We start from the raw sequence: 12,117 nt of genomic DNA, 5'->3' as shown, positions 1-12,117 counted from the left end.
TTAATTGGCCATGCTTAAGATATATGATATTCATAATTCGTAACTGCTCCTGTATACAAAAATTTGGAAAGTGTCCTGGCGGTTTACCGCCGGACGGGTCATGATGCCCAGATATGTAGCCAGGGTTTATAACCAAGGCTGTAAAAGGATAATCAAATATGAAAATAAATGATACCTGAGACCTTGAATCACAATGTTGGATGACCAAATTTTATAGTGAGGGTGATAACCCCAATCGTAAGTAAGGATAACTCCTTTCATACTGTGTCGGTTTACGATAAAACCATACCGGGTTGTGATAATCACCGGTTTAGCCATATTCAATACTGGCGACTTAGAGTTGAAACCAGACAAGGTTAATAAACTCCGGATTACCATCGATCATGTACTGACAACTTAGTAGTTGAAAGCCGAACCGGGTTAATGAACGCCGGTTTAAAAACATCATAAATCTCATCAAAGGAGAAAAACTTAGCAAATAAAAATAAATGAAAAACTTGTAGTCGAGGCTTTTCACGGGCTGCCAGGCCCCAAATTCGAGGCTTTTCATGGGCTGCCAGGCCACTGAGTTAAACCATTTTACAAAGCCTTTTAAGATGGTCCTCAATCCTTAACCAATCGTCGTTTTAACTTTGACAAGTTCAGGGTCTTATGAGATTGACTTGTCGAAGTTCGGCGGGTCATACCAGGTTTACCTGGACGGAGTGACTTACTTAAGAAAGGCAGGCTAACCCAAGGTTTTAGGTGTATACACCAGGCTTCCAAGCCGTGGCTTGATAGCCTATTACAAGTTTAGATTCTTTGTTCATTGCGATAGCAAAGAATCCCCAAGTAATATTGTGAGCTGTGCTCAGTGGGTGCCTATGTTTGAGTTGTTCTTTTGCAACACTCTCTTTGGCCCCTAAGTAGTTTTTCTGGTGTGGCTATGGTTCGGACACGACCAAGCCCCCAAGTAAATTTTCGAGTGGCCTTGCGCCGATCAAGAGGTGTAGCTATGGTTCGAGTATGACCAAGCCCCCAAGTGATTTGTATATAAGGCTTGATAAGCTGAATCAAGGGGTAAACTGGACGCCGCTTTATAAACAGAAGCCCCCATGTAACCACACATGATATAAGAAAAACAACAGATACCCCGCTTTAGCTGAGGCTCCGGTTTATTATATTGATCATAATATATACATTGTCATAACTATGTACATAAGCAGAGCCTGTAGCTCAAGTATAATAAGGCCGAAGATGAGCAATATTCCACGGCCGGTGGGTCTCCTCCTCTGATTTACGTGAGTCTTTGTGCTCTCGAACATCTATAAGGTAGTATGACCTGTTATGCAGATTCTTGCTGACCACAAAGGGTCCTTCCCAAGGTGGCGTTATGCAGATTCTTGCTGACCACAAAGGGTCCTTCCCAAGGCGGGGATAACTTGTGCATATCAGTCTGATCCTGGATGAGTCGGAGCACCAGATCGCCTTCTTGAAAAGTTCTGGTTCTAACCCGGCGGCTGTGATAACGACGCGGATCTTGCTGATAAATCGCCAAACGGGCTGCTGCAATGTCACGCTCCTCATCTAATAGGTCAAGTGCTTCCTGTCGTGCCTTCTCATTGTCAGCTTCAACATACGCCGCCACACGAGGCGAGTCGTGACGGATGTCACTAGGGAGAATCGCCTCCGCTCCATAGACCATGAAAAAAGGCGTGTAACCCGTGGACCTGTTGGGCGTGGTATTGATGCTCCATAACAAAGAAGGTAACTCCTCCACCCAACAACCCAGCGTCCATTGCAAAGGAACCATAAGCCGGGGCTTGATGCCTCTCAAGATCTCTTGATTGGCTCTCTCCGCTTGACCATTAGACTAGGGGTGAGCCACTGATGATACGCCAATCCGGATGTGCTCACATTGATAGAACTCCTTCATAGCACCTTTGGATAGATTGGTACCATTATCGGTTATAATACTGTGTGGAAAGCCAAACCGGAAAATCACCTTTTTGATGAATTGAACCGATGTAGCTGCATCACACTTACTGACTGGTTCTGCCTCCACCCACTTAGTGAACTTATCAACTGCCACCAATAGGTGGGTCTTCTTATCCTTGGATCTCTTAAAGGGCCCAACCATATCTAGCCCCCAAGTTGCAAACGGCCAAGTGATTGGAATCATCCTCAACTCTAGAGCCAGTACATGAGCGCGTCATGAGAATTTTTGACATCCATCACACCTTTTGACCAAGTCCTCAGCATCAGCATGAGCCGTCAGCCAATAGAAACCGTGACGAAATGCCTTGGTTACCAGAGATTTGAACCGGCGTGGTGACCACAATCTCCTTCGTGGATCTCACGCAAAATTTCACGGCCTTCTTCAGGAGATACACAACGCTGAAACGCCCCTGTCACACTGCAATGATGTAACTCTCCATTGATAATAGTCATGGACTTGGACCGCCGGATTATCTGCCTGGCCGAAGTTTCATCCTCTGGTAACTCGCCCCGGTTCATATATGCCAAATATGGAACTGTCCAATCCGGGATAACATGAAGAGCCGCCACCAACTGAGCCTCCGGGTCAGGAATAGCCAAATCCTCCTCTGTCGGGAGCTTGACGGACGGATTATGCAACACATCCAGGAAGACATTGGGTGGGACCGGTTTACGTTGGGAACCCAAACGGCTTAAGGCGTCCGCCGCTTCGTTCTTCCGCCGGTCCACATGATCGACTTGATAACCTTTGAAGTGACCCGCAACAAGATCCACCTCTCGACGATATGCCGCCATGAGTGCGTCCTTGGAATCCCATGTACCAGACACTTGTTGAGCCACCAGGTCCGAATCACCGAAGCACTTAACCCGGCTTAAATTCATCTCCTTAGCCATCTGAAGACCGTGGAGTAAGGCCTCATATTCTGTTGCATTGTTAGTACAAGGGAACATTAAACGGAGAACATAACAAAACTTATCACCTCGTGGGGAAGTTAATACGACTCCAGCCCCCGAGCCCTCCAATTGCCTGGACCCATCAAAATGAATAGTCCAATAAGTATGATCCGGCTTCTCTTCTGGCGCCTGTAACTCTGTCCAGTCATTGATGAAATCCACAAGTGCCTGAGATTTGATTGCCGTCTGGGGTACATATTTTAGCCCGTGAGGCCCAAGCTCAATAGCCCACTTGGCAATCCGGCCAGTTGCTTCACTGTTCTGCTTGCCATGAGGATGACCCTGGAAGTATTGCTTAAGCTTCCGGCTTGCCATGAAAACTCCATACACCAGCTTCTGCCAATGCGGGTACCGCTGCTTGGACTAAATAAGTACTTCACTGATGTAATAAACCGGTCGTTGAACCGGATACTCCTTGCCAGCCTCCTTGCGTTCCACCACAATAGCCACGCTGATAGCCTGGGCATTAGCAGCCACATATAACAACAAGGGCTCCTTATCAACAGGAGCAGCAAGGATAGGCGGTTCCGCTAACTGCCGCTTTAAGTCCTCAAACGCTCCATTGGCGGCGTCACTCCAAATGAAGTTATCTGTCTTCTTCAACATTTGATACAAAGGGATGGCCTTCTCCCCAAGGCGACTGATAAACCGGCTTAAGGCTGCAATCCGACCTGCCAGTCGTTGGACATCATTGATGCACTTCGGTTTAGCCAAAGAAGTTATAGCCTTGATTTTTTCCGGATTAGCTTCAATGCCCCTGTTAGACACCAGAAAGCCCAAGAGCTTGCCTGCCGGCACACCAAAAACACACTTGGCCGGATTAAGCATCATTTTATAAACCCGTAGGTTGTCAAAGGTCTCCTTCAAGTCATCAATCAATGTCGCCTCCTTTCTGGATTTTACCACAATATCATCCACATAGGCATGAACATTGCGGCCGATCTGATCATGAAGACAATTCTGCACACAACGCTGATAAGTCGCCTGGGCACTTTTGAGCCCAAAAGGCATAGATACATAGCAGAAGGCTCCAAACGGAGTTATGAAAGCTGTCTTCTCCTGGTTCTTAACTGCCATTTTGATCTGATGGTATCCAGAGTAAGCATCCAGAAAACTCAAACGCTCGCAACCCGCCGTAGCATCAATGATTTGATCAATACGCGAGAGGGCAAAAGGATGTGCTGGACAAGCCTTGCTCAAATCTGTATAGTCCACACACATACGCCAAGTGCCGTTCTTCTTAAGCACCAGCACCGGATTAGCCAGCCACTCAGGATGAAATACCTCAACAATGAACCCAGCCGCCAAGAGCCTGGCTACCTCCTCACCAATTGCCTTGCATCTTTCCTCATTGAACCGGCGAAGAAACTGCTTGACCAGTTTATACTTGGGATCAACATTAAGAGTGTGCTCAGCGAGTTCTCTCGGTGCACCTGGCATGTCAGAAGGCTTCCACGCAAAGATGTCCTGATTCTCACGGATGAACTCAATGAGCGTGCTTTCCTATTTCGGATCCAAGTTAGTGCTGATGCTGAACTGCTTGGATGAATCGCCTGGAACAAAATCAACCATCTTAGTCTCATCAGCTGATTTAAACTTCAAGGCCGGATCATGCTCTGTAGTTGGCTTTTTCAAAGGAGTCATATCCGCCGGATCAACATTGTCCTTGTAAAACTTCAACTCCTCTGTTGCACAAACCGACTCAGCATATGCTGCATCACCTTCTTCACATTCCAAGGCGATCTTACGGCTTCCATGAACCATGATGGTACCCTTATGACATCTTGAGCTGCAGATAGACATAACAGGGCCTTGCCATGAACTTAGCATAAGCCGGCCGTCCAAACAGGGCATGATATGGGCTCTTAATTTTCACCACCTCAAAGGTCAATGTCTCCAACCTTGAATCATGCTCATCACCAAAAGCAACCTCCAGGGCAATCTTACCAACGGGATACGCCGATTTACCAGGCACCACACCATGGAAGACCGTGTTGGACGGTTTAAGATTTTTTCTGTTAACCCCATGCGACGGAAAGTTTCATAATAAAGGATATTGATACTACTCCCTCCATCCATGAGTACCTTGGTGAACTTATATCCGCCAACCTGAGGCGCCACCACCAACGCCAGATGACCCGGATTATCAACTCGGGGCAGATGATCCTCTCTACTCCACACGATCGGCTGCTCAGACCAGCGTAAGTAACGGGGCACCGCCGGTTCAATGGAATTCACTGCCCTTTTATGAAGCTTCTGATCGCGCTTGCACAGGCTAGTGGTGAAGACATGATATTGTCCGCTGTTCAACTGCTTCGGGTTGCTCTGGTAACCCGACTGCTGCTGTTGCTGCTGATTGCCCTGATGATTATAACCACCTTGACTGCCCTGATTGCCTTGATTGCTATGTCCGCTCTGATTACCATGAAAACCTGAAACGGAACTGCCTCCACCATAACCCGGCCCATGAGATCCGGGGCCTGAACCGCCGCCCGGTCCCTGATCGTACCAAAAATCTGAATTTTTGAACTCTTGCATAATATAACAATCCTTCTAGAGGTGTGTGGCCGGTTTATCCCGCGACCCGTCTTTCGGGCAAGGCTGGTTTAACAGGTAAGACAGGCGCTTTGGATTGGGACTTGGTACTCCACCATACTGGGGCAGTTTACCCTTACGGCGCTGGCCTTTGTCCTGCGCGTTGGCATTAGCCACCAAGTCTAGATTGTTATCTGCTTTACGCTTACCACCGTTTCCATGACACGCTGGGTTATGCTGCTGCCCTTTGGTGATGCCGCCCTTCTTTCCCTTTCCTTTCTTGTCATCGTCAGATTCAGGGTCCTTGGTACTATCGGAGTCAGCATACTTCACCAAGGCAGCCATAAGAGTCCCCATATGATTGCAGTGACGTTTGAGCCGTCCCAACTTCAACTTCAGAGGTGTAAACCGGCAGTTGCCCTCCAATGTTAAAACTGCTGTATCAGCGTTGATGCGGTCTGATGAATGCAAAATTTCTGAAACCCGGTGCACCCAATGGGTTGTTGATTCTCCTTCCTCCTGGACACATGCAGCTAAGTCCACAATTGACATGGGTTGTTTGCATGTGTCCTTAAAATTCTGAATAAACCGGGCCCTCAACTCGGCCCATGACCCAATGGAGTTAGCCGGCAGGTTCTTCAACCAAGTGCGGGCTGTCCCCTCCAGCATCATGGTGAAATACTTGGCACATGCCGCATCGTCTACGTCCAGCATCTCCATTGCCATCTCATAACTTTCGACCCATGCCTCGGGAGATAAATCGGCTGTGTAATTCAGCACCTTGCGTGGGCCCTTGAAGTCCTTAGGCAGCCGTACATTGCGTAGCGCCGGGACGAGACACGGCACCCCCAAAGAACTGGAAGTAACCCCTGGTTCTACCGACGTGGTTGGACGAACCGGAGTAAGTTGGCGGGCTTCATGCTGCGCCGCTAACTCGGCCTCTTGACGTGCCCTGGCACGATCCACCACATCCTGAGCATCACCACCGCCACCCGCCGGGTTATGGCCATGGGGAGGATTATGGTTTCGCGCACTGCTTGACACAGCCGGTTCATCCATATGCCTGCTCTAACTCCGGCTTGGGCGGGGAGTAGAGTGGATCCTTTCGCGGCTATATGAATAAGCCTGCTGCTGAGTCAAAGCTCTCTGAAGGAGCTCCCTAGCCCGTCGCGTCTCGACCGCTACTGGGGACTCGCCTTCGATCGGAAGAGCTGCCAGCCGTGAAGCGGCAGCGATAATGTTATCCATCGGGTTAGAGTAGTGACCCGGTGGCGTTGGGACGTACTGTGATGGAACGTTGTTCTAACAAGGCGGATCAGTTGGACGTGGCTGAACCGGTGCCCCCGTTCCAGGTGCCTCTGCCCGGTTCACCACTGGCGGATTACTAGTCCATGCTCCTGGGGTATTAAAGAGGTTCCTGGCATCATAAACCGGCGGCAGGTGAGACCGGTACCTTCTCCTCATGACATCGTTTGATGAGCTCTGATCCAACATAAGCCGGTAAGCCTGTGCATCCAATGCGGCCCGTTCCGCAGCCATCCTGGTATCCTCAGCTGCCAGGTCGGCCTTGGCCTGAGTTATCTGATCTTTCACCTTTGCGATTTCCGCATTATGCTCCTCTTGGTTCGCCGGGTGAACCTCCGCCATCAGTGTTGCCAAAGCGTCAAATAAATTAGATAAAACCTGAGTCGGCGGTTGCACGGGGCCTCCTGCCCCGGCCGCTATTGCTGCTACTGATCCGGAGACCATCACCGCTGCGGTCGAAGAGTGGAGTGCTGGCTGCATACCGGCCATGAAGATCGCAACCCGGTTTGGCGGATCAAAGGGGTCCGGAATACTGTCCCCATTGGAACAGCCCCCAATCCGGCCATCCTGCAACTGGTACAATGACTCGGTCTCTCCGGTCGATGACTCATCATCCTAATAAACGACGGTCTCACCACCATATGCCGATCTATCTTCAGATTCCGCTCCGTGGATGACTCCCACGAAGGCACGCTTCATGGAAGGCCGAACCCGGGCAGGTCTCGCACGCTGAGCCGTCTCGACGATGTTGGTGCAGATGTCCGGCTCAAGGCCCGGTTCGCCGATCTTGCCAATGAAAACGTGGATGCCGCCGAAGGGGACCCGGTACCCATACTCGATTGAGCCGGCCTCGGGGCCCCAGCCTGCGTCGTCGATGTAGAGCTTGTCGCGACGACTCTTAGTCATCCGGCCCACAGCATATCCCTTGAGTCCTTCGAAGCTGCCCTCTAAGAACTCGAAACCATCATGCGATAGCCCCACGGTGGGCACCAACTGTCGTGGTTTTGTCACGGCAGATGTCCTAGAGAAAGGACTTAGTCGTGGAGCCATCGCGACGGGTTAACTTAAAGGGGTTAAAGCGGACAAGGGACGCAGAGAGTTTATACTGGTTCGGCCCGTTGCGGTGAAGGTAAAAGCCTACGATCCAGTTGTTGTGGAATTGCTAGGGTTTCGATGACCAGGGAGCGAATTCGCTATGCCTGGTTCTCGAGTTGTTGTTTGTTGTCCCTAAACCGCCGCCGGGTCGTCCCCTTATATACATGGGATGATGCCCGCCGGTTTACAGGATTCCGAGGCCGGCTCATAAACGTGTCTGGCCCGGTCTCTACTATTTCTGCCTCACAACACAAGTTTACATATCAATGTCGGTTTATGTATATAGGCCTTAATCCGCCTTTGGGCCCTGGGCCTTCATAAAGCGCCGTCATCTTTGTCTTCATGGGCTTTAAATATAATAACTCATCATGGGGATAACCCGGCCTCTCCTGGCCGGTTTACGCCCAGCTGTAATATCTCCAACACTGCTCGTTCCCCGCCGGGCCGGTGGCGGCGTTAGCAGCAAGTGACGGAGAACGACGGGGAGGCCCGCCGACGGGAGCCGTCTGAGCAACGCGGGCGGCGAGGGCGGCCCGGCGCTCAGCGCGAGCTCGGCGAGCGTCCGCCATGGATGCGATGAAGCGACGGGATGCAGATCGACGGAAGGAAAGCTTCGGCGCACCCCTACCTGGCGCACCAAATGTCGGATTTGGGTTCTAGCAAAACCCTTGAGGTTCGAACACTGGGGTGCACACGAAGATTTCCCCTACCTAATCACGCCCTCAACCTCGCCGCAACCCCAAAGCCTAGCTCGACGAACACGCAACACAAGAGACACGAGATTTATACTGGTTCGGGCCACCGTTGTGGTGTAATACCCTACTCCAGTGTGGTGCGGTGGATTGCCTCTCGGGCTGAGGATGAATAGTACAAGGGGAAGAACCGCCTCCTGAGGTGAGGTGTTCTTGTGCTTGGTGAGTGTGAGGATGATCTGAATCAGTTCGTTCGAGATCAGTTGCCTCCTACTGTGGTGGCTAGTCCTATTTATAGAGGCCCTGGTCCTCTCCCCAAATATTGAGCGGGAAGGGAGCCAACAAAGGCCAATTTGAAGGGGGACAACTAGTACAAGCTAACCTGACTAAAGGTGGTCTTCGCCTGCCAAAGGCTCTAGTGATGACGCCCTCTTGGGCGCCATGGTGACCTCCGTCCTGCCGTCCTGCTGGTCTTGGTCTCGTTGCACCGATATGGAAACATTTGCCTGATGCCTCGGTACACATCGCCTGCGCTTGCCTCCTTAGCACCAAAGAGGAAACAAGGACACTGTGTGCGCTGGCGCCCACCTGGTCTTGGTCGTCATGGCTGATGTCATAGGAACCACGCGAGGTTCGCCTTGTTTTGATCTCTCCGCCCCTCGCGAGCCAGCCTGGTGAGGCCGCTCCCGAGGAGGTCTTGTGTCGTCCTCGCGAGGCTTGGCCCCTCACGAGGGTCTTGAGTGTTTGTTGGTGAAGACGGGCCGTACTGGGCCGCGAGTGGAGCCACACCGCGGGCCGTAGGCAGGCAAGTCTGGGTACCCCGTTCCTAGAATGCTGACACTCTCCCTACCTAATCACGCCCTCATCCTCACTGCGATCTCAAAGCCTAGCTCGACGAACCCGTAGAGAGACACAAGAGTTTATACTGGTTCGGGCCACCGATGTGGTGTAATACCCTACTCCAGTCTGGTGTGGTGGATTGCCTCTTGGGCTGAGGATGAACAGTTACAAGGGAAGAACAGCCTCCTGAGGAGAGGTGTTCTTGTGCTTGGTGAACTTGTGTGTCGTTGAGGATGATCTGAATCAGTTCCAGTCGCCCCTTACTGTGGTGGCTAGTCCTATTTATAGAGGCCCTGGTCCTCTCCCCAAATAATGAGCGGGAAGGGATCCAACAACGGCCAAATTCGAAGGGAGCCAACTAGCACAAGTTATCCTGACTAAAGGTGGTCTTCGCCTGCCAAAGGCTCTGCTGGTGACGCCGCCTTGGGCTCCACGGTGACCTATGTCCTGTCATTTTGCTGGTCTTGGTCTCGTTGCACCAATATGGAAACCTTTGCCTGACGCCTCGGGACTCCTCGCCTGCGCTTGCCCCTTTATCAACAAAGAGGAAGCGAGGACACTGCGCGCGCTGGCGCCCGCCTGGCTCCAATCGTCATGGCTTGCGTGACAGAAACCTCGCGAGGTGTCCCTTGCCTTGATCTCTCCGCCCCTCGCGAGCCAGCCTGATGAAGCAGCCCCCGAGGAGGTCTTGTGTCGTGCGCCTCGCGAGGCCCGGCCCCTCGCGAGGGTCTTGAGTGTTGGCTGCTGAAGATGGGCCGTACAGGGCCGCTGGTGGAGCCACGCCGTGGGCCGCAGGCAGGCAAGTCTGGGGACCCCCATTCCCAGGACGCCGACAGTAGCCCCCGGGCCCAAGGCGCGCTCGGACTTGGCTTCGAGGCGAAGCCAAAGGGCAAGTGCGGAGCGCCGCGGGCCCCAACAGCCTCTGGCCCCGCTCGACGCATGGCGATTGATTGGCGTGGGCGTCTCCGCTTCCCCACGCTGCCTCGGCAACTGCCCGATTTGACAAGTCCCTGCTGCATGCAGAAGAATCATCATTACCTGTGATCGTGGGGGTCGCCGGTTGGCCTTCCGCTGCTATAAATGAGGAGGGGGCGGAGCCCCCGTTGCCCATCTCTTCCTTCTCCATTCGCTTCTTCTTCCTCGCCCCATGGCACCTACGAAGAGGTTCTCGACCGCAGAGAAGGGGAAGGCCTGCCGAGAGGGGCCCGGCTCTCCGCCGCCCAAGCGTGGACGCGGTCGTCCCCATAAGCACGCCGTGACCCCCACCGCGGCGCCTCTTCTCGTGGTGGGACTCGCCTAGATCGTGGCAATCCCGTCGATGAAGGGAGGCGCGCCATGGTCGCACAGCCTCCCCGGTCGTGCTTCCACTCGGCGGAGGTGCTGCCGGAGTTCGTCGTGTGCTTGGAGCACCCGGCTGGCACCTGGCTTCAGCTCCCGCGCTTCTTCACCGGCGAGCTGCCGGCCACAGGTCCAGGCGGGCTCTGGCTGCAGGCGGACGGCTGCTGCAGCAAAGCTTCATGGGTCGCGGTCGAGGTCTCCGTCGCGGGCAACGCAGCCCTGGCCCGCGGCTGGCAGACGTTCGCCCGCTCGTGCGGCCTGGGCAGCCGGTGCACCCTCCACTTCAAATATGATGGCAACGCGACCCTCTTCGTGAGGGCGTTCGGAGAAGACGGCCGCCGCGTCGGGTGCTGCCCCGATGACAACGACGGCGACGAGGTGCTTGGCCTTGGCGACGGCCAAGACGAGGGCGAGGATGGCCTTGCCTTCGGTGCCGGCCGCCGCTCGCCCAGCTACAGCGGTTCTTCCTCTAGCGACAGCTCCAACAGCGGCGGCTACGACCAGCCGCCACGCCGCCGCACCCGCTTCGAGGGAGGCAGCGGGTCGTCTCGTCGCCGCGCCCCAATGAAGCGCAAGGAGGGGTCCGGCTGAGCTGAGGGGATCACCATGGGTCCGTCCTCGCGAGCTGTTGCAGGGGTGCACACCTCTTTTGTTTTGTTCTTTCCTTCCTGCATTTAGAGAGAGACAAGTATGGGGCCCCATGGGGGTGTGCAACGAACCATGATTTCCAAGCTGTTATGCCATGTTTATTGTTCCTGTGTCGTATTGCGGCGTCAACGTTTTATGTAAGCGCATAGAAATGACTTAGCTTGACGTGCTCGAAGTAGTTTTCGCCTCGTGAGGCGCGCATTTCCTAGTTTCTGACGAGGCTCCTTGGCCTGGGAGGCATCCTCGCGAGCTGCAAAAATTCGTTAGGAAACTCTCAGTCTTCCGGGCCCTGGTCGCAGGTGCCGCTGGCCACGATCCAGCGCTTCGCATCACGGTACCCGAGGGCATAGATTGAGGGAAGGGCGCCAGCTTATGAGCTCGAACGAGGGTGCCTCACGAAAAACAGGAACAAACCCTGGCGAGGGCACCTGTCCAGCCCCCTCGCGAGGCGTGCGAGAGAGAGTACAGGCCAAAACAAGGAACCGAAGGCAGAAACGGAGGCAAAGGGCGACGAAACCAAACCGGCAAGGAACACCAGAAAGCAAATTTCCGTTAAAGAGGGGCAAGCCAACCATGGAAAGCAAATGAAAATCCGCGTCTGGCACCTAGTCTAGTCTTCTTGTCTTCTCACCAGCGCGGAGCTAAGTGCTACCACTAGGACGTGGGAGGGAGCCCCCGAGGCCCGAGGGCGGCACTCCTGAGACTCCGGGGCGTGTACAGCCCCACTCATTAT

The sequence above is a fragment of the Triticum aestivum genome, chromosome 6D (genome assembly GCF_018294505.1).
Source record: "Triticum aestivum cultivar Chinese Spring chromosome 6D, IWGSC CS RefSeq v2.1, whole genome shotgun sequence".
NCBI lineage: Eukaryota > Viridiplantae > Streptophyta > Magnoliopsida > Poales > Poaceae > Triticum > Triticum aestivum.
This window is presented reverse-complemented; position numbering follows the sequence as displayed.